General features: G+C 37.5%; 1 protein-coding gene across 12 annotated transcripts in view; it reads right to left on the bottom strand.

Moving 5' to 3' along the window:
• The window catches only part of NEDD4L (NEDD4 like E3 ubiquitin protein ligase), a 371,293-nt gene that overhangs the window by 118,504 nt on the left and 225,462 nt on the right, over positions 1–27,327 (bottom strand). The gene's annotated exons all lie outside the window — the stretch shown is intronic.

Genomic DNA, 27,327 nt, shown 5'->3' with positions numbered 1-27,327 from the left:
TGTGCATTCTGCAGACCGCTTGGGCATTTAAAAGCTAAAATTAAGTTAATACCAAGTTATGTTTACTTCAAAATTTCATAGCCTCTTCTTTTACACTAAAGAGCTACATACAAAGTGCTGCTCCTCTCCAACTAAGTCAGCCAAATCAATCAATCCGAGTAGATGTGGATGAAATTTAAATAACTGACTCCCATACTAAGAGCTTGCTTATTAATGTTCTACCAAAAGAAAATTAAAATATCACTGTATATATTTTTTAAGAACAAGTACCAGGGTGTTCTCGATGACTGTGAAGTATTTACCTTATGAGATGCAGTGATTCATCCTACCTGGAGCCTTTTGATTAAGCTTTCAATCCCCCTTCTGATGACCCACACTGCATGTTATAGCTACGTACAGTTTTTGTACCTCTAACTACATCAGTTTAGAAACAGATATAGTTAAAGCACATGGATGCAGTATCACCAGTATAAAGGTATTAATATCACCACAGCTTATTTCTCTTGCACATAAAAAGACAAAGGGCTTGTACTACTTTCACTATATTAGTTTCTAAACAGATATGGTAAAGAGGTAAAGTCTGCCCTTACTAAGATAACTAAGCTGCAATTAGTGGTTCTTGTGAAAACAGCACTGCTCTACAACAGAGACCAAAGCCCTGTGGAATCATTTTATTTATGGTGCCTGCAGCCTCAGGCTTTGAATTTACTTTTCAGTTCATCCTGATCTCTAGGCAGAGACACAATCTCATTGCTGAATATAACACACAGAATAAAAGGGGTTCTGGATTTATATTCTGGTTGAGCCCTCTTTCAGGGCAGATTTTCCCTCTACTTGGATTGAATTATTTATTGTGGAGGTCTTGCAGGTCTAGCAAGAATCTTGCAAGTCTATGCAGCTGATGTACTGAGTGAACAATGGAACAAGGTAATGTATATTTTTATAGTCTTTGTATGGAAAGCTTGAAAGAATACTTTTTACCCCAGTGTTTGAAGTACTGAATTCTTTATTCACATACCTCTCCACTATTACAAACAAAACCAAAACAATACTTTTGAGTCTTCAAAAATATACATCTTAAAATCATTGTCAACCTTTCACTCCGCTGCCTTGATTGATAGGTTACAACTAAAATAAAATTGTAAACCCTTTGGGGGCAGGGACCACATCTTTCTAATTGTGCTGTAAAGCATTTAGTACAAAGATAGCTGAAAAAACAAGCATCTCAATGTTTTCATTGGCATAATGATGACATACAATAAATAAAAAGCTATGGTTTAATAGCAACCATCTCCTTCCAGGACAGAAACTTCACTACATTGTCAGTGGAGCTGTTTGGATTCCTTTACTGCGGGACACTTGCAACTGATAGTTTAACAAGTACTAAGCACCTATATGCTTCTTATAGCACTAATAGAGAGGAAGATGTTTTCCAGTAGAAGTTGTCCCATCAACTTGCATTCATAATAATTATAATGTCAGTTGTAGCGCCCTGCAATATGAATACAATTCATTTTAGTGTTATACTACTATTAAAAATGCAAAACAAGGACAACTGACCTCAAAAAAGCAACATTACAATAAGCATAAGAAAAACAATGCTGAATTTCCTACATTTTTTTTTTAATTTTAAGGTAGTTAGTGCATCCTCAAATCCTCCCATTTGCCCACTATCATGTTTTCATGTTTCTAGTATTAGAGAGCTACTGTGCATTCAGAACAGAGAAAGTAAAGAATAAAATATATCTTCACATAAAAAATACAGTGTGTCAGCAGAAAATAAAGTATTTCATGACTGACTGGATAACATGGAGAATTAGGTTACGAAATAAGCTAAACAACCGTGGTACTTTCACTTCTTTGATAGATAGTAAACTGAATTGATGACCTGGATAAGAGAGATTTTAGTGTCCTATTACCATTCCCCAGAGCCAGCTCATCCTCCAGAATACATGCATTTAGCTTTATTACTGTACTGTTTACAAAATGGCATCTCTAAATTCAGATTTTTGAAACCTGCTACTACCCTAGTAGCTGTACTTTTAAAAAAGCCCATAAAGTTATCCCTGGCTTTTTTGGCATCTTACATGTAGTAATGAACCTCCACGCTTACTGGACAGAGTTTAAATATTCCTGTTCCACATGTAATTTCTAACAAAGATGATGACAGAACAATTAAACAACAGCTAAAAATTAAAACCATAAAGCTCCCGATTTTTGTTTACATTGTGCACGTCAAGGACAACGCTTGCATAGTGAAAGTAAAGATGATTATAAAAATAAACTGGAAAAATCAAGTTAAGCTAGAATGTCAATAGTTTGTCAAGTATAAAACAAGAACTGGATAAAGCCAACTGGCCTAAACAGATGCTCTACAAGTGACTATTAGATGTGCTGATTTAAGAGAGCAAGGTTTCAAAACATGGCCGTGCTGCCACAACCAATGAAGTCATATAAACAGACTATCTGAGTGAATGTGCAATTTTAATAAGCTAGGATAACCCTAATATATATTAAAAGGCAGTGTGATTCAGTGGCAAGACAGTCTGGTTCAGTGGGTAGGACACAGGACAACTAAATCAGGAGACTTGGATTCTATTTCTAGCTCTGCTACTGACTTGAGTAACTTTGGACAAATTATTAGCATTTCTTCAGCTGTTTCCCACTGCTTTTGTAAGTCGTTTTGAGCTCCACGGATGTGAAGCACTGCTAATTATTTTTTTCCAGTGTGATGTGAACAGAATAAACCTTTCACTCATTTTAAACTATTCATTTACAGTGTTCGAGAAACTTAATCTAAATTAAATTGATCTTCAAATGCTTCAATGCACTTGTTAGAAACATTCACTTTAGAGCCCGTTCTATTTAACAGAGAAAGCTCAAATAGTTCTTTGAAGTTGCACCACTGCAATGTATGCATCACATAGCAGATCAAATCACATTAACCTAGTTGAAAGCATTTCTGTTGTGCATTCCATCAAAAGAATATCAAATATTAATGAACTGAGCCTCTTAACACTCAGGAGTAAATAAGTATTACACCTATTTTACCAAGGGAAACAGAGGCAGGTTGAATTTCCTGCAAAGAGCGGCAGGGATAGAAAAGAGATTACCCGACTCCAAGCTCTGTGCCTTAATCGCAAGACCAGCATTCCCCTTCTAGGTGCACCATACAGGTACTGTGGTCAAAACAATGAGTAAGTCCTGAGCTCTATCTCTATCACCGAACTGCAGTGCAAGTTTAGGCGTATCATTTCCTCTTTGTCCTTCAGTTTCCCCATATCTAAATTGAAATACTACTATTTACTTCTCTCTCACACTGAGATGTTCTTTGGATGAATGTGTATGCAATACTTTGAACATACAACCCCCCATATACGCAGTATTATCCTTTGTGTTTATTAAGATTTAGCACTTTGGGTAGCTCTTAAATTGTAAACTCTTTCGGGAAGGGACTGCTTTTGTTGTGTTTGTACAGCACATAGCAAAATGGGATCCTGCTCCACGATTAGTGCTCTTAGGTGCTACCATAATAAATCATCTCAGAAAAGGATGCTGACTGTTAGGACTTCAAGATTTCTCACATTGTCAAGCATTGTGGTTTTCAGTGGCCTCTGATCACGAACAAGTCTCGCCAATGAGGGTTTGTTTTTATTCTGACCAAGTAGTTTGCATGAAGACACTTCTGTTCAAAGGTTGTGCCTTAACATCCAGACCAGCCATTCAACGTGCTGTGTTGTTAGAGTTTTCAAGGTGGTAAATTAAGAAATGCTATCCACTATAAATTATGAAGAAATGCTATCAACTGTAGTTTCCAGGGAGAGCAAAGTCCAAGTACTAAGTTCCATTCTGAATTAAGAGCCTTAGAATTTCACAGAAGGGCAAAGCTTCCTGACTGAGAAAAGAATGAAGGGGGTGAGAGGGCAGGAAGGTCGGTGGAGTTTCACCTGCTAGCGTGGGGTTAGCACTTTTATTTTTATGTTTTGGTGTGGTGAGTAATTTCAGAGAGCACCAACATGTCTTCAAACTTTGACCTGGATACTAGATCCCACGCTCCCCCTCCCCTGCTATCCTGGAGTTTCTTGTTTTATCGTTCCAGCTTTGTGGCTTACAACTATTGGCACTTCTCAGTATACAATGCTTTTGCTACTATAGATTGAAGCCCTAAACTTAGGTTCCAAAGATCCTTTTACAATGCAGCTTACTTATCTCAAAACTGCAGGCATTTTAAGTTTGACGAGCATATTTTTGAAGAGAGCTATTAGCATGTAACTTCTATTTCAACTGGGTGAATTAACACACATCCCTCAACTTAGCTTCTGTCTCACCCAAGTACTCTACCTTCTTGTGGGTATTTTGATCCAAGAAGGCTATTGTCAATTTCCTCCTCAATTATCACCTATAACATCAGCTGGAATACTAAAAACAGACCATGCACATTGAGCTGCATGGTTCTATAAAATTATGTAATTCCTATTCTCTCATCAATACACACGTGCAACTCCCATTAATAAAAATGGAAGCTACAGGAGAATATTGAGAGAGATTTCAAACACACCTTTCTTTCCTGTTACACCGTTCCTTCTACATATGCCAAAAGTCTAATAAACTTCCTAAATATGGAAAATTAACCTCCAGTTAGTAGTTTTATACCATTTACAGCTTTTGTAAAATGAATTCCCTGCATTAACTCATAGCTTGCAGTGGACAAGGTCCATGTATTCCAATGGAGGCTGGACTGAATCTGCAGTAAGGTCCCTGGATTCTGTAGCAGCATCATTAAAGATTGAGGTTTTTAATCAATTAATTTTGAAAATACACAATATGATCAGTACAACAGCCTTTAAGTTATTTATTCCACATTCAATTCAATATATTCTAAGCTATCCCCACATTTCCAGTTTCCATTGTATCAGATACGTAATGTTGCAAGGAGTAGCAATTTTGGTGGCTGGGAGATGACTGGAGACAGTTTGTGATTGTGGGATAAACACAGTAGCGGGGAACAAAAATAATCAGAAATGAAATAGTTAATGTTGATATTTAAGGTGTTGCAGAGTAAATCACCTATTGCAATGCAAGGGACAGATCACACCACTCACTAGGGATGTAAAATGTTAACCGATTAACTGATAAGCATCAGTCTTATTGGTAAGCTATTCCTTAACATTTAAACTCCAGCTGCAGGACTTCTCTGCTGCCCTGCCCCCCCCCCCCCCCCCGGATCCTGGCTGCCGGCCTCCCCCCATCCCAGCTGCCCCCCCCCCACACACACCTTGCACCATGGGTCCTGGCTGCTGGCCTTGCGCCCAGGGCTCTGCATAAAGCAGCAACAGAGCCCCAGGCGTGCGAGGGGGCAGCCAGGACGTGGGGGGGGGGGGGGGGGGGCTCGGCAGTGAGCAGAGTCTCTGACGTGGGAGCAGCTGCTGAGCCCCGGGCATGGAGCCGGGATCCTGGGTACGTGGGGAGGCCACGGAGCCTAACGTTTAACCGGTAACATTTTAATAGTTCAAATGTCTAGTTTTTTTAAACGTCATGACATTACCCCTGCCACGCACTGCTGTTGCTTCAAGCTATCTGTAGATTTAGGCAGACATCACTGTCTTGATTTACATTTTGTTCATATTTTCAAGGCTATCTTCACAACCACATAACACAGACTTTTTAAAAAAAAATAAGAAAGTTCACTTTAGAGAGTAGAATTGTGTAGCAAATGGTGGGTAAGAAGTGGATTCCATGGCTGTTGAAGATAAGATGACCTGTTTGTAGTTGATGCAAGGCATTTCTGAATTACAAGCTGTATAAAGACTCACACTCATGCCTGTAAAATAGTTAATTTAAATCTTAATTTAGGATCAAAATATTTGTGTTACTTCCTTAAAACCCACTGAACTATAATCCTATAAATGTCAGTGGAGAAAAAAATCCCATTGTTTATATCACCTCCCTTTTAGTTATTTAAAATCATCTCTGTAAACCCACAAGCAGGTATGTTTGCTACACTGAAATGAGAACACAGGGTTTTTTCCTCCAAAAAGGCCATTGTGAGAGAAAGAGGAAGTAAAACTGTGCTGTAAGGAAACTACAGACACAATAGCCTTCGACAGTGTAAACAACTCAACCCTTTCAATGAACACAAATGCTGCTACACAAGTAAAAATACTTGTTCTCATATGAATTGTACTTAAGTTAAGCACATTCCCCATTGCACATCAACTAAGAATGCCCAACAAATAATTTGCCTGGTTCATTACTAAAAATTACATGTGAATTTTTAGCTACTGTACTGTAAGTAAAACATTTATTTTAGCCTCATAATTGTAAGTTTCACATAGATACATATTCCTTCACTCAAGAGTACTGCACTCAACTTCAGTGATTACTTAAGGTATGCGGGCAGGGGGTATTAATACTTATCCTCTCCTCGTGGATGCCAGCCTTTCGTCATGCTCTTTACAAACGACAACACCAAAACATCCAGAACTAATTGTGTGAGGAGGGGGCAGGTTGATAAATAGGGTTTACATGGAATGGATGAGAGAGGAGTAGAATTAAGGTCATGATATACAGTAACTGTGGTAGTGGGGACATGTGTGGCTGTGCATGGAAGATTAGAGGGTCTTTTTCTCATTGCCTTGGTTGTGTGTTAGGTATGTTGAGTGTGTAGAAAACCTTAACTATTTCTCAAGTATTACTCATCTTCCAGCTTCTTAATTATCTTTGTTTCATATTTTTTTAAATTTCTCTCCATTTTATCCACATTTTCCTGACATTTCTTAGATGTGCTCAGAAATTAACAAAATCAAGGTGTGATGATAAATTCCTAGCCTTGTGGCTTGATGCTTCTGCATACGTAGCCCATAAACCACATGGAATAGCCATAAGGCAGAAATTTTTTTACAGTCCACAGTATTTCTCCTATGGCATTTCTGCTTTCCACCAGGTATCTCCCTGCAACTGAAAATCTACATTCTTGATTTTCTACCAGATACACAAGCCTGCATTTTTCTAAGTTGAATCACATTTTTTTTCTTGTCCATATTTTAACCTCTCTTTGAAGATTTTAAGTAACCCAGTCTTAACAGTGAAGTTTACAGGACCTTTACAGGCACAATTTAACAGATTTTACTCTTCATTTATGGTCCTCCAAACAATTTTGCTTGCACATGACATTCATATTAGAGTCAAAAGAATAAATTTTACAACTCCAATAATAAATCCTTTACTAAAATTAAAATGCATTTCATCCACTAATATTTTATATTGAATAAAAAAGGGTATCAAGACAATCTGGTGTGATTTGTGGTTTACAGATCTATGCTGTCTATTGCTTGTATTGCTGTTTATCCTCGTGGCACTGACAAAATCTTTCTAACATTTGTTCCATTATGTTACGAAGGACTATAGTTAGACTCAGACTTAACAGTTAGGATGACTTCTTTGCACTCAAGATACTTAACTCTAGATCTTAGACTTAGTCCCCACACTGGCTTACATACTTGGACTGCTGGCTGGTGTGATTACCTTCTTCTTTACACAAGACCCATAGAGGTTTGGACACACAAAACTTATCATTATGATACTCTACTCAATATCACAATGATCAAAGCATTATCAAATAAACAACTTAAACTTGTGGTCAAACATCTTTATAATTTGTTATTCATACCACTTGACCTCTCAGGCCTCCAATGTGGATACAATATTGGACACCATTATCTCCACACTTTGTTCATTTACTCTTCCCTCCTTTGTATTGTTCCCAGTTCTTTCCACCTTGAGGGCTAGATCCTCAGGTGATGTAAGCAATCATAGCTCCAATGAAGTAGTGGAGCAATACCAATATATATCAGCTGAGGATCAAGCCCTCAGGCTGTCTTCATTCATAGTGCTTGCCCCTCCTCCCTGTTTCTTCTGAGGTGTTACCATGGGGCTGATATTGGCAACACAACACTGGGTTAACAATCCTCTGCCTGCAAGATGGAGAAAGTAGGGACTGGAATTTACCCAGCAATGAGGAAGCATGCCCAACCTGGAGACTTAATTTATAGTTTGGCAGCATGGACACAGGCAGGATGACAGCTGAGAAGTAAGGACGCTTCAGCTGTCTACAACAATATTATTAGTTTTTCCACTAAAATTTGCATTTTCAACCAACCCCAGACAACTTCAGCATGATGAATAGCTTGGAAGTTATCAATCAAGACCACTTTCTTCACCAAATGACCAATGCTCAGAATGATCAATGCTCAGAATAGAGTCTGTCAGTTGTCTGCAGTCATGCTTCTGTCTCTGGCTAGGAGCAATATCTCAGAAATTATTCTATTCATCTGACTGCCTTAGGTCACAGTTTTCAAATTACTGTGGTTTTGAGTGGGCCCGGTGTATCCTGCATAATGTTAAGCATAGTTGTTTCTCTAAATATACACAAGTAGCAGCGAAAAGGTAGATCTAGTTCACTGAAGGATAATTGCAGCTGCCAGCAAAAAAGAAACCTTACTGTACCAGGTTCATGGGAAATCTTTTGAGTCCAGCTTAGGTGTCAGAGTGGTTACCCTCAGCACATTATTGAGCTTCAAAATCTTTTAAAACTAAAGCAACAATAACATTAGTGGGATAATTGATGGAACTGTAAAGAACAAAATAGTGCACTCACCCTCAATGAATTTAAAGCTAGCAGCCTGTGCCATTTCAGATAGTCAACAACAGGATGTGCAATGGCAACACTGATTTTGCAAGTGTCTTGTTTTGAACTGCAGTGTTTGTTCTGTGTGAGAAACCTCTGAGTCAGCCAACGTACACGTTCACAGCTGAGAAGGGCCATCAAGAGACAGAGCCTTGGCAGTAAGACAACCAACATGTGTTACCCTTTGGAGGGGCCAATCCCTGAATAAATGTCATTGTTCTCTGGCATTTGTTCTGTTCTATCTGTAATATGTCCTTAGTGTGGGCCAAATGAGATAGCAGCAGCATATGGTGAGGGGGCGGGAGGTGAGTCTTCATGCTTTACATTGGTCTTGGGTGGGAGGTGTTGAAAATCCCAAGCCACAGTTCTGCTTGTGTAATGAGGCAACATTTTGGGTTACTAAATTGGACTGGCACACTCCAGAGCAGTTCAGCTATGGAATTAAACTGTTTTATCTGAGTGTATAATGTCTATCATCTGTACCAAATGATTATCTGCCAGATGCAAGAGATATTTTAAAATATCCCCATTGGAGAGGAACAGAATCAGGGAAAATACCAGCCAATCTGCTCTGCAAAGAAGCAACTATAAGCATAAGTATTGACTGCTGGAACGCTTTCATTTGTATCTCTGTGTTCCTTTCAATGCTCCAAACCTCAGTGTTTCCCATAGTTACACCCCATAATACATGGCCTGACAGCATGTGTCAGTGTAGTTCCCTTCAGGGCTCAACACTGTCACCAAGAAGGGGCTCTTCCGCCACCCCATACTTTGTCCTCCACCACCCCTCCCCCACCACCATGATCTGAGCATGTTGCCTACACAACATACAGCCCTTTGTAGTTCTAAGGAACAGACAATGAGAAACATAACCTCTGCCTCTCATGTGACAGTACAGACCTGAAGAATATCTCTGTGTAAGCCCAAAGCTTGCCTCTCTCACCAAAAAAAAGTTGGTCCAATGACAACCATCTTGGCTCTCTAATATCCTGGGACCAACATGGCTACAACACCAAAGCATACAGTACAGGACAAGGACATCTTCTGTCTATTTTAACTTGCATCACCAGAAAAGGAACAAGCCCACTTTGGAAGAGATATTTCAGGATGATAATGTTATTTTCCCCAGAACAGAGAAATTATGATGGTTAAATTGGCATGTAAGCTCATGGCAGTTAGTGTTAGTAAGTGGATCGGATTTAAAAAAAAATAAATTAGCAAAATATTATGATTAAAAATGTCTGTATACAATGGTTAAGACACAAACACCTCGCCATTTCCTATAATGTCTCATTTTCCTTTACTGAGATACCACTTTGAATTAAGTAGCAACCACTTCTCTGTTCTCACATCGGATATAAATATATCTAACCTGTTTCAAAGATGTAAACCTACCCAACCATCCAGTTCACCTACCTGTCTGTCTTGTAGGAACCCAGTGCTGTTGCAAGAACTAGAAGACCCCTTTGTTCTCCTTGTGTATGCCCACAATAGCCAGAGTCTTAGGTCTTGTCTATACTTGAGGAAATTGCTGCTTTCCTTACCTACACTAGAGGATTGCACCATGGCAATTATGACAGTTAGTGGCCACTGACTGCTGAATTCCAAATGCAGAAAAGGCCTTAGATGTCCTACTGAGTGACTGAAATATCCATGCGAATATTATACTGGCAGAGAGTCTCAGAGCCAGCAGATCTGTTCCAGCTGTGCATTCAGGGAGAAATGTTTCCAGTCACCCAGTAAATCACAGTGGAATGTGGGAGCAGAGATGTTAATGCAGTACTATTCTCCCCAAACACCAAAACCCAGTTACGATATAGTAAGAGTAGCTGCTATGGCAGAGGGGAACACATTCTCTGAAGTGTACTATGAAAGTGTACTAGTTTCTCCACAGTGGACATAAGGCACACTCAAAGGTCACTGAAGCTCCAACAGGAAAAAAAAACCCATACATCCTAGTTTGAAATTTATAGTAAACCAGTGACTGCAAAGCTAACGTATTAAGCCACCTTCTAAAAGTCATGGAAATTTGTAGTTTAGGATGAGAAGAACCAAAGATGTACACACTGAGTGAACAGGTGGATGGTCTCTGCAGCTTTGTGCATGAAGAAACAGAGAAGGAGACGTTAAATGCTCTGCCATTCATCCACTGTGTTCATCTGAGGCAGCAACTTCAAAGGTAACAGAAGCTTAGGAAAGACAAGAAACTGAAGAATGGTTCACACTTTTCTTGATGCCATCCAGTATTTCTAAACAGAATGGCAGGAAACGTCAAAACCACAAAATTGCTTTCCGCTAACTTACACCTCGCATGGATTCTGTACGGAAAGGGACTTTACAAAGAAACAAAGCATAGGCACATAATTTGAGACTTAAGGGAGCCCACAGTAGTCAACAGAATGAAGTTTCAGAATTACGTATTTTGGGAATCAGTTACACCTGACTTTGCTTTCTGTGTAGAACTAGAACATTTAAATTGTAAGGAGGGGCCACATCACTCTTAGTGTTCAGCATTATTGGCACTCATTTATTATAAATATACATAAACCACCTTTTAAAAATATATTTATAAGCTCCTCACTGTAGTATCGGAGTTATTAAAAATTAGGAAGACCTGATTAGAAAAACATAGAAAGCAAATGAACAATCTACAGGGTTTTTTAAAATTCATGTATGTCCTTTCAAACATTCACTCATTCAAATGGAAGGGTTTTCCCATCCAAAAAACAGAAGCCAGTTTTAGAAAGCTAGGGAATTACTCATATGTGTCACACAAAGGCTGAATATTTTCATGTTAATTTACTACCCTTTTGAATGACAGTTGTATGTGTTCTATTGAAGACTCACATATATTGTAAACTAATAAAATTAAACACACTTTTATTAATGTTTCTTTAGAGTTTTATCATTATTCGTCTTATACAAAAAGTTTTTCTTTTCTGCAGGAATGATATTAATTGTTGGCACTCTCTTCCACTTGGGGGAATAAAGCAGTTAAGCTAATAGGTCTTTTCCCATCTCCAATTTCTATGACAATAAGATGTCTGAAAAAGTCGCTTGAAAAGCACCCTGAATCTCATTTTTGGTGTGCTCTAGAAGAGCAATAAGAACAGAGACATCAACTACAATTCATTAATGTTAATATCAGAGGTTACTAGCAGAGATCATAGCTTCATGCAGTAAGTTAGATATTAGTTTAGAAAAAGGACATTAATATGTAGAATATACAATTTATATAATCAATTTTGCTATGCAGCAGAGTTCACCCATATTTTATCTGTGGAGTCATTAAAGATCATATTTAGAAGACAGCTGTCATCAGTGAAAGGTTGTAAGCCCCAGTGATGCTAAGAAGCATCATTAGCAATCATTGATTTAGCCATTAATTCTTTAAAATTCTATTTCACATAAGTGAGTGCACTTTAGTCACAATCTGAAGTGAGCGTTCAGCAGGTGAGGATATATAGATGCTACGAAGACACACAGTAAAACCACATGTTCTTAAAAACTCGTCTGAAAACCTAGTTTGTATCCAGACAACAAAGTCAGCACTCAAAGCAAATTCCTTGCATGGAATAAAGCTATGCCATCTTAAGAGCCTTTGTTGTAGCAGAAAGGATTGGAGTAAGCATATGAGAGATATTCAGGAAGAAAAAAATAAAACTAAATTAAAATTTAAGAGTGTGCATGTGCACATTAGCTTTACATTATAATGGATGTGCATACTGGATGACTAATCTTTTATTTTCGTATTATAATCTTTCATGAACCCTGTTACCAAGAAAGGATTTGTTTAAAAATCACAAGTGAGTGGAAGAATTTTTACAATTCATCTGTACTGGCCCACAGCTTCAGAACATTGTATTCAAACATGTTCAAGAGTACACGAAACACACCTGTAGAAACATGTCCCTAAATTATTGGAAAGGGAAGCCGTTATTCACCTAAATATTACAGTTCTGTGACTGGATGGATATCTTCCCTGCCATCCTATCATCAGACAGGCAGCAGAACAAATGGAGTTTATTATTATTTTCTGCAAATATGAGGAGCCTTCCATAATTAAGAAACAGGACACAAATTAAAATGGGAAAAATAGGGAAATCTGCCTTAAAAAAGCAGAACTACAACAAAAGTGAATAGTATATAATATGGTCTGATCCAGGAGTCACAAACATAATTTGTAGATAAAAATAATCTTCCCTCTAAATCCATCAGTAAAATAATGCCATTTATAAAATGATGAAATGAATCCATCCTATTTTAAAAAAAAGATACTATGTTTTAAAGAAAGTTAATCCAGAACAAACATTTTATAGATCTGACCCTGAAACATTCAACCTATAGTGCTTTTCAAAAGGCAAAGGAAAAAATACCTAGGTTAGCATTCTTGGGTCTCAGCTAATTGGCCAAGGAAGCTGAGAGAGCATTGACAAAATAGTCCCTCTCTAATCTGATTCAGACAGGCAATCTTCCAGCTCTGTAGACTCCCACGTGTACTCACTTTTCTGGAAAAGATTTACAAGACAATTAAGGGTCAGCTACGGGGGAAAGGAAGGGAAATCACAAAAACCGAAACATTTACAGGTAAGGGTGGGATCGCAGGGAAAAAGGAGGTTGCTAATGGAAGATCTATTCCCAGGCACGTTACAGTTTCTCACAAGAGATGATTTTGCTGGACAGTATGCTCAGCATCTGGATTGGCAAACAAAGGAGCAAGCCTTTCAGAATTAAACTTCTCCCTTCCCCACAGGACCATGGTAGCACATCCTTCAGACTTCTTCAGATACTTTAGCAAACAATCACTCAGCTGAGGCATCTTACAAAAACTTGGCGGGGAAAAAGAATCAGGTTCTTCCATAATAATTTAACATAATTTTATCTTCAGCTAACCTGTAAGAATGTACTTGCTACGCTTGCCTTTTTCCTACTATAAAGTTAAGCAAAAACTTTGGTGTCTTGTCTCCATCTCACTAGGGACTGTGTAGAAGATGTGCTACTAAAAGGTTCAGTGAAATTCCACATGACAGAGTGCTCCCAGAGTAGGTGCATCTGCATCATTTCTGGCTCTCTTAATAGCACTCCAACATCTCTTCTTGAAATAACTTTTTGTCACTTCTTGAAATAGAACAGTGCAGCCTGTTACTGCAACTGATCTTGTTCAAGGGGTGCTTGGGCTGCTGAAGGTGCTGGGAAATTGTAGGAAGGCCAAATAGCACTGAAAAGATAAATTATCTTCCTTCTGGCTATGCAAGCTGACTGGCATTACATATGAACCGGTGGGCTGTTATATTTCAGAGTTCTTAAACATTTTAGGACTCAGTCTTGTACCTTAACTACAACTAAACACATTGTTCCCTGATAAAACATTGTAATCAGGTATTTTCAGTCAATCACCTTAGTTTTTTACTGAACTATCAATAAGATTTGATGTAATTACATCTTGTAAAGCAAAGTCAAGCAAAATTTGATACAATATTTAGAAACTGAAATAAAATAAAAAATAGAAAATAAAAAAATAGAATAATAGAATAATAAAATAGAATAATAAAAAATAGAATAAAAGAGATTATATTAATATCTAATTATAAAAACACTGCAAAATTTAATAGCTATGCAAACCAACTGGTTACTAAACTAAAAACTTCTATTACAACCCCCCCACCCCATCACAAAAAACGTAAGACCAACCTATTAAAGATTTTATCAGAAGAATACATGATATTAAATATCTACTTATCGTTGTCCATAGTCTGGCACTCTCTCTGGACTAGTAAGTCTTTGTGAATATACATTAATCGAACGAGAAAAGAGGAGCATACAGCATAATAAATGAATGCCAACACATTATGTTTCTTATAGGCAGTGCTGGTAGTGCCCCTACAGTTAAGGTTGCTTGTAACTTTGCCTAACTTTAACTATTCAAACTGAAATTTTGCAGGCCAGGTGTTTGCCTTAGGCTCAATTTTTGGGAAAGTTTCAGCTAAAATGGTTCAGCCCTTTCCAAGAATGTGATTCGGGAACAATGCCTTGTTTTGCACATAATAAAAAAAAATTCTTAAAACTGTTTCACTGAGATTAACACCTGCATGCTTTGGAGCAGGGGGTAATTTGGCAAAATAATAGTCTACTATTTGCTATTACTTACTAAATTACCTGCAGTGGTAGAGGTCTGTACTATAGATCTAAACGTCCACTTATACACTGAAAGCTAAAAAGATCCACAATGTGTAAAGCAATGCATATAAATTCATCTGACCTGGCTTAACAATGTAGCGATTTAAAAAATAAGTATATTTGCACTATCATCTCCTACACAGTTGGCACACCAAGATTATCAGAATAGTCTAATCTGTAATTTCAAAAATTCCAAGACATCTTAATGCTTATTAAGTTCCATAGGCTGAAGTTATTTGAATGAAGGATGCAGAGCACACATACATTCATTCCAGAAACATGCTGACTGGAAAATAGTAATAATATTGTATGATCAACACTGCATTAAACTAAAATGCCAGGCATGCCCAAGAACTCATAAATACACACAGTTATTTAAGACATATTTTAGAAGGGTTACAGGTAAAGACATCCAAATGTTTCCCCTCATCCCCACAAAACAAACAGTCTGTTCTATGTAAGAACTTCACATCAAGTTAACATCTTATATTCTCTCCACAAGGGGAAACTTCCATATGTTTTCACTGTTTTTTGTTTATATTCAAAACAAAGAAACAAAGTTAAGTAACTTTCCTTGTAAAAATGTCACAAAGCCATCTTCCTGTCCTTCTAATCCCTCCATAAAAACTCTCCTCTGCCATGTTACCTACAAAACCCCCCCATAAAAACTCTCCTCTACCATGTTCCCCCCCCCCCGAAGATGAACAGAGTAGTCCCATTGTTAATTTATGCTTCCTTTGTCTGTCTGTTACTTCCATTTGTTATCACTTGGCTTCAATTTAGATGGTCAGCTCCTTGGAGCAGAAACCGTCTTTTTGCTATGTACAACACGATGGGGGTTTACTGGTCTACGATTAGGGTTCTTAGGTGGTGTTGCAGCAACATCAACAGAATGGGCACAGTCACTAAAATTAAAACTAACAAACAATGAAGATGCAATATATGTTCTGTTTCTACCACAGGCCACTAAGTGAAGGAATGACTTTCTTTCTACTTTTAAAAACCATCCGATGAAGTGAGCTGTGACTCACGAAAGCTTAGGCTCAAATAAATTGGTTAGTCTCTAAGGTGCCACAAGTACTCCTTTTCTTTTTGCGAATACAGACTAACACGGCTGCTACTCTGAAACCTGTCATATTTTTACTGAGCTGCTTCTGCAAAAATACAGCACAGTTGCTTTATGAGTATGAAAGTGACTTTCAGTTCAAAGCAATCAGCGACAGTGTAATTCCATAGTTATTGAACACAGTGTTTAGATTCATTGCTTTGATGATCAAATACATGGCAACCAGCATTCAACATTAATTAACATTAGCCCCAATTTACAGCAAGTGCTTGATTAAACAAACACCATTAAGGCCATTATAAAAATGTGCTTTAAAACTACAGTTGTAATCAAGGGGACATAAGTTACACATTTCCATAATGTTGATATAGTATCAGTTTTCCTCTGTGCTAACATGAAAGGTCATTTTATAAAGGTTAGAACAGAATAAGATTGAATGCCAATGATGTCAAGTGTTACATGTAACTTCTAATAGTCTCGGTTGTTTCATACCCAAAAGGATTTAACAACTGGGTCACCCCATGTCTTGTGGAGTCTAACACAACCCAGACTGTGGCAGTTCAGCACACATTAAAAACGTACCAACGTATTTAAAGTCAGAATGTTGTATGTTTTATTGGCTCTCTGTAACCATTTTTAAAATTAAGCAATAGACTGTCCATTTCTGAAAATATACAGTGAGGATAGTATTTTACAAATTTAAGTGACAATGTACCTTAAGGGTAATTCAAGGGTTTTAGTCTCAACACCATGGAAGGTACACTATTATCTGAGTGTTTTAATGCCATTAGGCAATTAACCCATTCATCAGATTACGAGGCAATCTGACTCATTTACTAGATATTGCAGACATCACAACAACAGTTCTGTGTCCAGAGTACTAAAGACATTTAATAAATAAGGAAAATAAAACAATTTGGACAAAAGATGTGATGTGAATGGCCTAGGAGGATTCTAATTGATGTAAGCAATCCCCCAAATAATATATGGTTTGTTCTCCAACCTGATCACCTGCAGCCATATCACATTGGTTTGTGACCCATCAGCAGTTAGACGCAAAGGAGGGTGAGGTTTGATCAGTACTTGCAAGGAGAAATCAAGGGGGGAAAAATCAAAGTTGCTACAGAAACTGTACTGTACTTTCAGAGGTGACATGAAATTGAGGCTGTGACTACTTGTGGTCATTAACTATCCCGTACAAGTTTTCTACAGATGTTTGCTCTAGTGTACTGGACAAATTCCAGTTTGGGTAATTACACTCTGCCTACCTAAAATTCCCTATCCATTTCTGGTTGATCATAATGTTCCTAGCTTCCTATCTTAAAATTTTGGTGTACTATCTCTATGAACTATTAAAGAGATCCCATACTCCATCCCAGATATTGCTACATTTCAATACTAAGTGACATTATCCCTGAATTTGCTTGGTTTGGCTCATGAAAACTAGATCACTTACATAAGGGTTAATAGTATGGGGATCATTTCTGTTTTTTTTCCAAAGTCCTCATTGCTGCTTCTGCTTGAACCTAGCTGTAACTTAACTGGAAAGTCCCAGAAGTCCTAGTTTTATCCTTAGATTACAAACAGAGCTCTATAATGGCTCAGCATGCAAGTTATGTTTTTTAATTATCAGAGCTTGATGTTAGAAAGAAATGGTAACAAATGTTTTTATCAGTTTCACAGCCAGCTTATCTTTAAACTTTGTACTAAATAAATCTTGGAATGTAAGGCTGGAAGGGACCCCGAGAGGTCATCTAGTCCATCCCGCTGCGCTGAGGCAGGACCATGTAAACCTAGACAATCCTTGACAGGTGTTTGTCTGCCCTGTTCTTAAAAACCTCCAGTGAAAGCTCATGCTCAAATAAATTGGTTAGTCTCTAAGGTGCCACAAGTACTCCTTTTCTTTTTGCGAATACAGACTAACACGGCTGTTACTCTGAAACCAGGGATTCCACAGTCTCCCTTGGTAGCCTATTTCAGTACTCAACTTTCCTTATAATTAGAAAGGTTTGTTTAACAATATTTTCAGATGCCATTTTCACTTTCATTTCTTTGTTGCCAAGCTGTGTCAGTTCCAAATCCTATTAACTAGGGAGCAGTGGAGATGTGTTGAATTCAAGTCTAGGACTTGCAGAGATTCAGTGAGTACAGAACATGTCGCCAAGCGTGACTTACAACAGGCTATTACTTCCATAAGACAGGAGTGGAAGTGTGCTTTGGGGTAGTTACAGAATGCCTCAAGTGTCACGAGAGCAACTCTCCAGTTTGACAGGTCCACTTCGGACAGCTTTGATATGAAAAGCAGAGTGAAGCAAGGATGTATTCTTTTCCCTACACACTTTGGAAACTTCTTCTCGATAATCTTAAACTGCGTGTTTAAGGACATGAAAGATGGAGTGTATCTCCACACAAGATCAGATGGGAAACTCTTCAACCTGTCCCAACTTATGTCAAAGACCAAAGTCAAAAGGGTGCTAATCAGGGAACTTCTAATCGCTGATGATGCTGCCGTCATAGCTCACAATGAAGATCTACTACAAGAACTCATGGACCACCTTTCAAGTGCCTGTCAGGCATTTGCTCTTACCATCAGCATCAAGAAAACGGTTGTATTAGGACAGGGGATTCTACAAGATCCTTCAATTACCTTAACTGAAAACCAGCTAGAAGTAGTCCAAAAGTTCAGCTATTTAGGTTCTACAGTGACTGCCAACCTCTCACTGGATGAAGAACTAAATGTTCATATTGGAAAGGCTGCCACCACCTTTAGCAAACTAACTAAAAGAGCATAGAACAACTCAAAGCTTACCATCAAAACCAAAATGCTAGTGTACCAAGCTTGCATCCTCAGCACTCTCATGTATGGTGGGAAAACATGGACAACTTATGCTTATCAGGAGAAAAGGTTAAACAGTTTCCACCTATGTTGTTTACTCCACATACTCAACACCAAATGGCAGAATAAAGTCACCAACACAGAGGTTCTTTGAAGGGCAAATTTACCAAGTGTGAGAGCCCTGCTCAAGCAAAGATGACTGCGCTAGCTGGGCCACCTGAGGTTGGAAGACAGACACATACCCAAGGACATGCTATACGGGGAGCTATCAGAGGGAACAAGAACAACAGCACGTCCCAAGCTTCGCTATAAAGACACATGCAAGTGAGATATGAAAGAATTTGGAATTGATCCTGACCAAAGGGAAATCTTGGCAAGTGATCATAACAAGTGGTGCCATTGTTTCCATCAGGGTATCAGAATCGATGATGGAAGCTGGCTCCTACAGCTTGAAGAGAAAAGAGCCTGTAGGAAACAAGCAGCTCCCAGTCAAGATACAAATATTTGCAATAACTGCCAAAGATCATGTCAATCTCAGATTGGACTATTCAGTCATATGAGACAATGCAAACTATCTACTTCGTAGGCTGCAATTCCCACCGTCTCTCGCAGACGAAAGGATGCCAACAACAAGTGTCATGACCTAAACCATAAAGCTAAAGGCAAGTGATTAAAACCATGCAAGTGCCATAGCTGGGTAAAAATGCTCTCCTCAGGCTGAGCAATTGTTATAAAACTCAATTTATATATAAAACTGAGCAAGAGAGTTTAAACTGTGCATTACACATGAGATACAACACAGAAGTAACATCATTGCAAGCCATTCAGGAAACTGTTTCCAGAGTTGTAATGATTTTCTCACTTATACAATTCCTCATTGAAATTAACTTAATACAGTTGCATATACTTAGGTGGAAGAACCAAACAAACCAAAAGCACAGATATTTGCTATCTGAAAATAACTGTACATGCAACCATTAATTCACCTCAAAACAGAGCTATTATTCTCACTCCTTGAGCAAACATACTGATACCTCAAATCCTAATTATAGCAAAGCTCTGGTTTTGTTACTTTAAGAGAGAGCCAACATTTCTTTTATAAACAATTATTCTAGGAGATGGGAAAAGCCATGCCAGCAATTGTATGAACAGTGTGCATATATATGATGTAATTTTTTTTTAAAAAATCATATTTTGGGACTACCAACCTGATGTATTTAAAAACATACCAAAAATGTAACTGGAAGATCTTCTATTTGGTTGGTTTGGCTTATGAAACCTCCCCACTTTGCCCCACAAATAGATGACCAGGAGGAGAAAGAACTTTAGCTCCCCATTAATTTGGGATCTTAAAAGTGAAAAAAGAGACTCACATATTTATAAACATTCAAAGGTTTTTTTAAAAACAATAACTAGATAGTATGATTTCTTAACTTAGACATGATGGGTTCATCTATTATTCCTTTAACTTTTTGTGTGTATTTTTAAAATATATTTTAAAATGTAGAAAGTAATTTGTGACTACAGTTATTGTAGATCTGTAACACAGCAAGTCCCTTATTTAGTTTGCATGAATGAAACCAGGATGATAATTTTATTAAACCCATTTGTTACTTAATGATAGGATTATTGCAGTTCCATTCTTGCTGGCCAAGTTCCAATATATTTTTCTTCTTTTTGCTAACTAAATTGCATTAAGACACGTTGTCACTTGTGGGTATTTAAAAGAATTAGGTCACCTGCCAATTTAATGCAACCTTTCTAAGAATTATACTTTGTACACACTTAACGATTTCAAATTAATAATGTACAAACAAAGAGTGACCTACATGATCATTTTTATTAGACTACCTTTATTGTGCCAATGCTTCCTTTTATTAAGGACTAATTCCAAGCACCACTGAGATCCACATTTTCCTTTTGTCAACAATGACATTTCATCATACTTAGCAGAGTACTGCTTAGTTGCATGATAATCAGGATTTGAACATATTTGTCCCCACTAAACAAATCTTTTAAATAGGTAAAGATTATGAATTCTCATAACATCTTAAAATCTACATTAGATGGCAAATATTAGAACCATTAAGACTAGAATGCTAGACAATTTTGTACAGATCCCGATACCATCACTGAGATACTTTGATAAATGAAATCTAATTTAGATCAGCTGTTTTGTGTTTTTTAATAAGTTCAATAACCTGGTGCAATTGCAATTACTTATGTTAAAAGTTGAATGGCAGCGCTCTTTTAAAAGGGAAGTGTAAATAAGGTATTCAAGATTGTTTGAGAAGGGAAATGTTTATTTTTATAACACTATCGTCAGTTGAACATCACAAGTTTATTGAACATATGTGGGTTTATATTTTTGTACATGTACCTAGACGTTGTGATAGGCATGTTTTATCTAGTAACAAATTTATCCAGTAACGAGTTCATAAGAACTTCCATACTGGGTCAGACCAAAGGTCCATCTAGCCCAGTATCCTGTCTTCCAACAGTGGCCAATGCCAGGTGCTGCAGAGGGAATGAACACGTCAGGTAATCTATTCTCTCTCTCTCTCTCTCTCTCTCTCTCTCACACACACACACACACACACACACACACACACACACACGGTTAAATAGCTTTTTCTATGCCACATTTGATGCCACTGAAAGCCATTTCTGCTATAGTCGTGGTGATTTTTAGCTGTGGCAGGAGTAATGCATAATGTTGAACTCCACTTTTGTTAATGAGTTTTTTCATTTAAATTTTTTTGTGAACCACAGTATTTATTTATATTTATTTATGCTGTGCTTCACTCAAAATTTAAAAATGAAAAAAACTCATCTAACAGAAGTGGAGTTCAACATTCTGTATTACTCCTGCCACAGCTAAAAATCACTACAACTATAGCAGTGTGAGAAATGGCTGCATGGTTTTAGGTGACATCAAATGTGGCATAGAAACAGATACTTAAACTCTGGTCTCGGCTAATTATCAAATAATTTGTTGGCCTTCTTTTTAAAATGGTATTTACCACTAAAATCTCTCCCTCATCGATTTGGTCCTCTGTGTTGCTAATTCTATTCTAAATATCATATAAAATGTAAGAATGTTTTCACAAAAAAACACCGCCTCCCGTCCCCTAAGGCCTCGCTTCTTTTTCTTCTTCTTCTTGAAAACACAACTAACACAATATGGTGGTTATTTCAGTTTTCACTAACCGGTTTCATACCTGGATAGCAATCGTACTGGAAAATGTTTTTCATGTTGTTTTCATAGAGAAGGGTTTTAACAGCCAATCACAGACACCTTGTCAGTTTCTAGTCTCTTCACATACCATGATATGTTACTATACCTCTCTAGATTTCACAATCAGACTGCAATACTTGCATTAGATATGAGTTTACAGAAAGATATTTTTAGCATTGAATATTTGAAACATTTACCCTCTCCTCTCATTTGTAAACAGCAAACCTGGCAGTAGGATTATTTTATTCATTTGGCAACAAATTAAAAGAACAGCAAGTGAAAGAACAGAATTTATTCCAAATGGACAACTGATATTGAAATGTTAAAGGGACACTGTTACCTTGACATTTTTTTTTTACGAGACTAAAAGAGGGAAGCTAGGACTGGGAGTTGGTGTGGGTGGAGAGACTGACTGGCTGAGCAAGAAGACTGGGACAAGGAACCAAGCGGAGGGGGCAGAAGAGAGACTGAATGAGGATTGTGGGGAGTACTGAGCTCCTGTGGTTTGCTTTACAGATGCTGAGCACTCAACAACTGCAAATGAAATCAACAGGAGCTGTGCTCTGGACATATCAAGTGCTGTATAATGCTCAGGACTCTGAAAAAACAAACCGTACATGTCTGAAATTGGGCACCCAGAATTATGGGATGCTTCTATACTTAACCTCTGTGCCTCAGTTCCCTATCTAAAAACTAGGGATAATACAATTCCCTCACCTCACAAGGGTCTTGTGAAAATAAATTTGTTAGGTTCATGAAGTGCTCAGATACCATAATGATGGCCACCACAGAAAAGCCAATGAGACAATTAATAATTCTGACTTCAGAGCTGGGTTTGAAAAGTGTGCCGTAAATAAGGTCCAGTGCCACATATTGAACTATGAAGAGGAAACAAAATACTGAATAGTTGCTAATTTTTTGAGTACCATCCATTATGTGCCCCACATACTTTGTGGGAAAATAGTATGTGATCATGTAATTAAAGAGACTGTTGTCATAATTCATATGCACAAGCAGCCTTAATTGTGGCATTTCATAACTTTTGCGTGCTTGACTTTACAACTGTAATAATTGTCTGCTAATATAGCTGTCTGGTTTTTTTGGTAATATAAAATGTACACAGACACACACAAACATACTTTCCTTTATGTTTTGACAGTGAGCTGTATGAAAATATGATGGTAAGCTATTTATTAAAGAAAACTTACTAAGGACAGAAGACTGAAAATACATATGGTAAAAACCTCTTTTCACAGTGTATAAACACTGATATACACTGGAAAATTAATGATTCAGCCATAAAGAGCCTTCACATTAATATTTTGAAGAGAATGGTTCATGTTTGTATAGTTCCATTCTTTTAAAGTTAATTATGTTTTAAAACCAGCTCACACTAGACTCTCATACCTGTAGCGTTACAAAAGGTTACTTTTTCCACCAGAAGATTCATCAGGATTAGTCTTTGAATGACTGCTTTAATTGAACACATTTAATTTTCAAATGTGACTATATGATGGGAAGTGACAACTGTCATGAGAACTTTGAGGCTGCTGTTTTGAGCACAATGGATAAAAAAAATTTTTAAACCAGTGATAATAGTAGGTTTTCTAACATCTTTGACACTTAGAATAGATTCTATTTAAAATAATGAATGTACATATTATTTGCCACATAGCATTTGGAAATAATATACAGAATGTATTTTGTATATATTACATAAAATATATGTTAAAAGAATGTTATAAGATGCATATTCAAGGAATCAAAATTTAGGAAATGCTAGAATTAAATTTGCCTGTACAATCTTAATTCTTCTCTTTATGCATTCACATTATAATGCAGTCTTTAATTACATGTTCACACTTTATTTTTTTCCAACAGGACTCTGTCATTCCATGCACTGAGTAAAGCAATGTTCATTTACCTTAAATGGGAATAGGACTGGACTCCCACATAGACTACTGTATCATCATTAATTTATATAACACTAAAACGCTTAGCCATAAAGTCATCTCGAAAAGTATAGAATTGTATACTCCATTTTACAGAATGTGAATATAGTTTTAAAATCTTAGTTTTCAGGTTTGTAAGGGAAATAGAAGTGGAAAAGATTTACACAGGATGGAGAATGGGGGCTCCTGAGATGCACGTTAGGTGGAAATTATTTTTGAGCCATTAAACAATATTTTCCAATGTTAATTTATTATTAACATTATTTATTTGTATTACATAGTACCTAGGAGCCCTAGTCACTGATCTGGGACTGATCATGCTAGAAATTATTCAAACAGGAAAAAAAAAAAATCAGTCCCAGACCCAAAGTGCTTATAATCTAAGACAAGAGTCAACAGATGAATACAGACATATAGACGGGAGCACAAGGAAAGAGTGAGACAGTACTGGTCAGCATATCTAGTGGTCTCAGCACAACAGCAGACTAATCACTGTCAAGGATTTTGTAGGCATGATGGAAAAGGAGAGTTTGTGTTTGAGGATGAGTTTACCCAGAGATAAGAGATGGAGGAGAAACAGCAGAGGACAGAGTCCCAGAGATAAGGTGTAGAGGCAGAAGAATAGGGGAGAAAAAGGAAGGCTAGAGAACCTCCACAGAAAGTTGGGGGTGGTGAAAGGGACACTATTTCAAGATGATGAGCATGGCTAGCTGTGTCCAAGGTGGCTGACAGGTCAAGGAGGATGAGGATGAAGTACTGATTCTGAGCTTTGGCTAGAAAGACTTCATTAGAGACTGTGGCAGGAGCTGTTTCAGTGGAGTACAAGGGGCAGACGCCAGATGGGATAGGATCTAGGATGGGTTTGGAAAAGAAGAACTCTTGTCAGTGATTGAGGAGGAAAAAAGGCTAGTCTACAATGGCTGCTTTGTGCTGCTCTGTAGTGGGGCAAAGCAGCCAGACCGTAGTGATTGGATCTGGTCCTAGAAGTTAAAAGAAAAAAAAAACTTAAAAAGAAGGATTTAAGGTATTCTCAGCCTTAACACCACTTTCACAGTTTTCTTTTAATCTGAGACTATTTAACTGATTCTGAAAATGTGTCATTCAATCTTTCTGGGCAAATGCTTCAAAGCTATTAGGGCCTTTTAAATCATCTGACCATAAAGCAGTAGTACAATTTAATTTCCAGCATTACATGTAAGAACACCAAGCTGCTACAAGCTCACCATAGGTAAATCAATATATAGTTTTACTATCAATACTCCTTTAAAATATTTTCTTGATTACCTTCTTAGCAGGAAGTTACATTGCAATTTATTATGTGGGAAAGCCCAAGGTGAACTGCTGAGCTGTGACTGTGTACAAGGATTTCATAGTGGGTTTACTGGTGTCAAAATTACACCAAAGATACCAAAAATTTATACAGGATTTACTCCGTTCTTTTCTGTAGATTGACATGTGTTAGCAGACTTTGTCCTCCTCCCCCCACAAATGAGTTGGATTCAACCAACACTTCAGTCACTTAAGAGGTAAGTAAATGATTTAAGTATCTCCTGCCATGAATTCGCTGTCTACAATCTTATCTACAGTTTTTAGCTTCTCTTACACAATATTGAGAGATACTCCATTCCAAACTACTCCCCTAAATGTGAGCTTTTCCAGCATCTCTGTACAAATCCTCATACATCTAAATACCATACCTTTTATTCTGCAATGAAACATACATCAGTTTCACTATATATATATACACACACACATAGAGAGAGAGAGAGAGAGAGAGGGAAATTCATTTAATTGACTGATTAGAGTAAAGATTCGCCATAATGTGGAACATATAATTTGCCATACCAGATCAGACCACTGGTCCATAAAAAAGCATAATCTGCCTCCAGGAATGGCCAATACCTAAAACTTCAGAGGAAGGGAAAACATACCATAATTTTATTTCATTTTGTTGAACACCTATCCAAAGCTCTGGAAAATGTAGGTTGTAATTGTGCAATGCTGTGCATGTAGAAACAACCCTTCAAATCCCTTATTACCATCAGTTTACAACTTGAAGCATGAAATGGGAGAACCTCTATCCATAGTTGGTGGGTGAACTGCGGGCTTGGGGAGGCTAGCTCCCAGCTAGCCTGCCCCTTCTGTCCGGGGCTCTGATATACAAATATCAGAGAATCTTGCTGGCTCAGATTCCAGCCTCCTGTGTTAATTTTCTTCCCTCCCATTTGAATGATTCCAGCATTCAGCTCAATTTCTGGGACTATTAAATTGTTGCAAATGTATTCACTCTATATACAAGGTCAAACTTTGTAATATTGATGGTCATTCCCACTTGTTTTGAACATATGCATTTGTCTAAAATGCTATTTCCTGGTCTTCTGTGTAAATTGCAAAAGCTTCCATGTATATTATCGACTGTATCAAAAAGCTGAAGTCACATGCTTACAAGATTTACTTGAGCAGAAATTGGTTCTCGTGAGGCTCAGAAGAAATTGATGCTTTTTACTTAGCTCACAGGAGTCAGTTTTCCAGAATTCATACTATACAATATCACTGCTGAAATCTGTCATGTTACTCTTTACATAATATTAATAGATCTAGTTATGTGTGTATAGCAAGGGAAATGATCAGCAATCTCCCAGCTGATCTTCCTTCTACTTTAAATGTAATTCCTTGCCCTTGGATAATTTCTCCACCTAACTAGTTATTGACCATCTTAAGGCTCAGAGATTAAGTTGTCCATTACCCACTTTTATTTATTACTTGTAAAGGTTTTTTTCCTTAAAAAATCCTGTTGTAATAGATTGGGCTCCACCTGAGTATATTCTCTTTATGAGATTAAGCCACTAACTAGGAGATCATCTGATTAAAAATGAGAAGGGAATATGGGATCCTACTGGGGATCGAGGATTTGAGGCTTATGGAACACTTCAGTGACCTCTGGATCAGACCCTTATATATCCATTCCAGCAATTTTCATCTCTGACATCAAGGAAATCCAATATAAACTTTATTCCAGAACTTTAATTCATCTAGCCCCAGATTTCTAATTAGCAATTTTGCGATCTGCAACCTGTTTAAAACTGTGTACAGACGTATATTTTATCGTCCTTTCTGGGACTATAGCTATAACTCATATTTTTGGTTTCAGGTCTGGGATTTGTTGTCTAGCACATTCAAGCATGAAATTCATGTTGACCCACTTATTTATCTCTTACCTGCTGGCTTTACTGAATGGAGAAACCAAATCAACTTGGTTGTTTCTTTCATATTTTTTATTTATATCACATAAATATTTTATATTTGGACTCTATCTGTCCAGACACTGGATTTTAACATTATTGGCTTAAATACCTTTAAACCCAATTCATC

Source organism: Lepidochelys kempii, chromosome 5 (assembly GCF_965140265.1).
Source record: "Lepidochelys kempii isolate rLepKem1 chromosome 5, rLepKem1.hap2, whole genome shotgun sequence".
NCBI classification, from domain to species: domain Eukaryota; kingdom Metazoa; phylum Chordata; order Testudines; family Cheloniidae; genus Lepidochelys; species Lepidochelys kempii.
The sequence above is the reverse complement of the archived record's forward strand: the minus strand, read 5'-3'. Positions and strand labels throughout refer to the sequence as shown.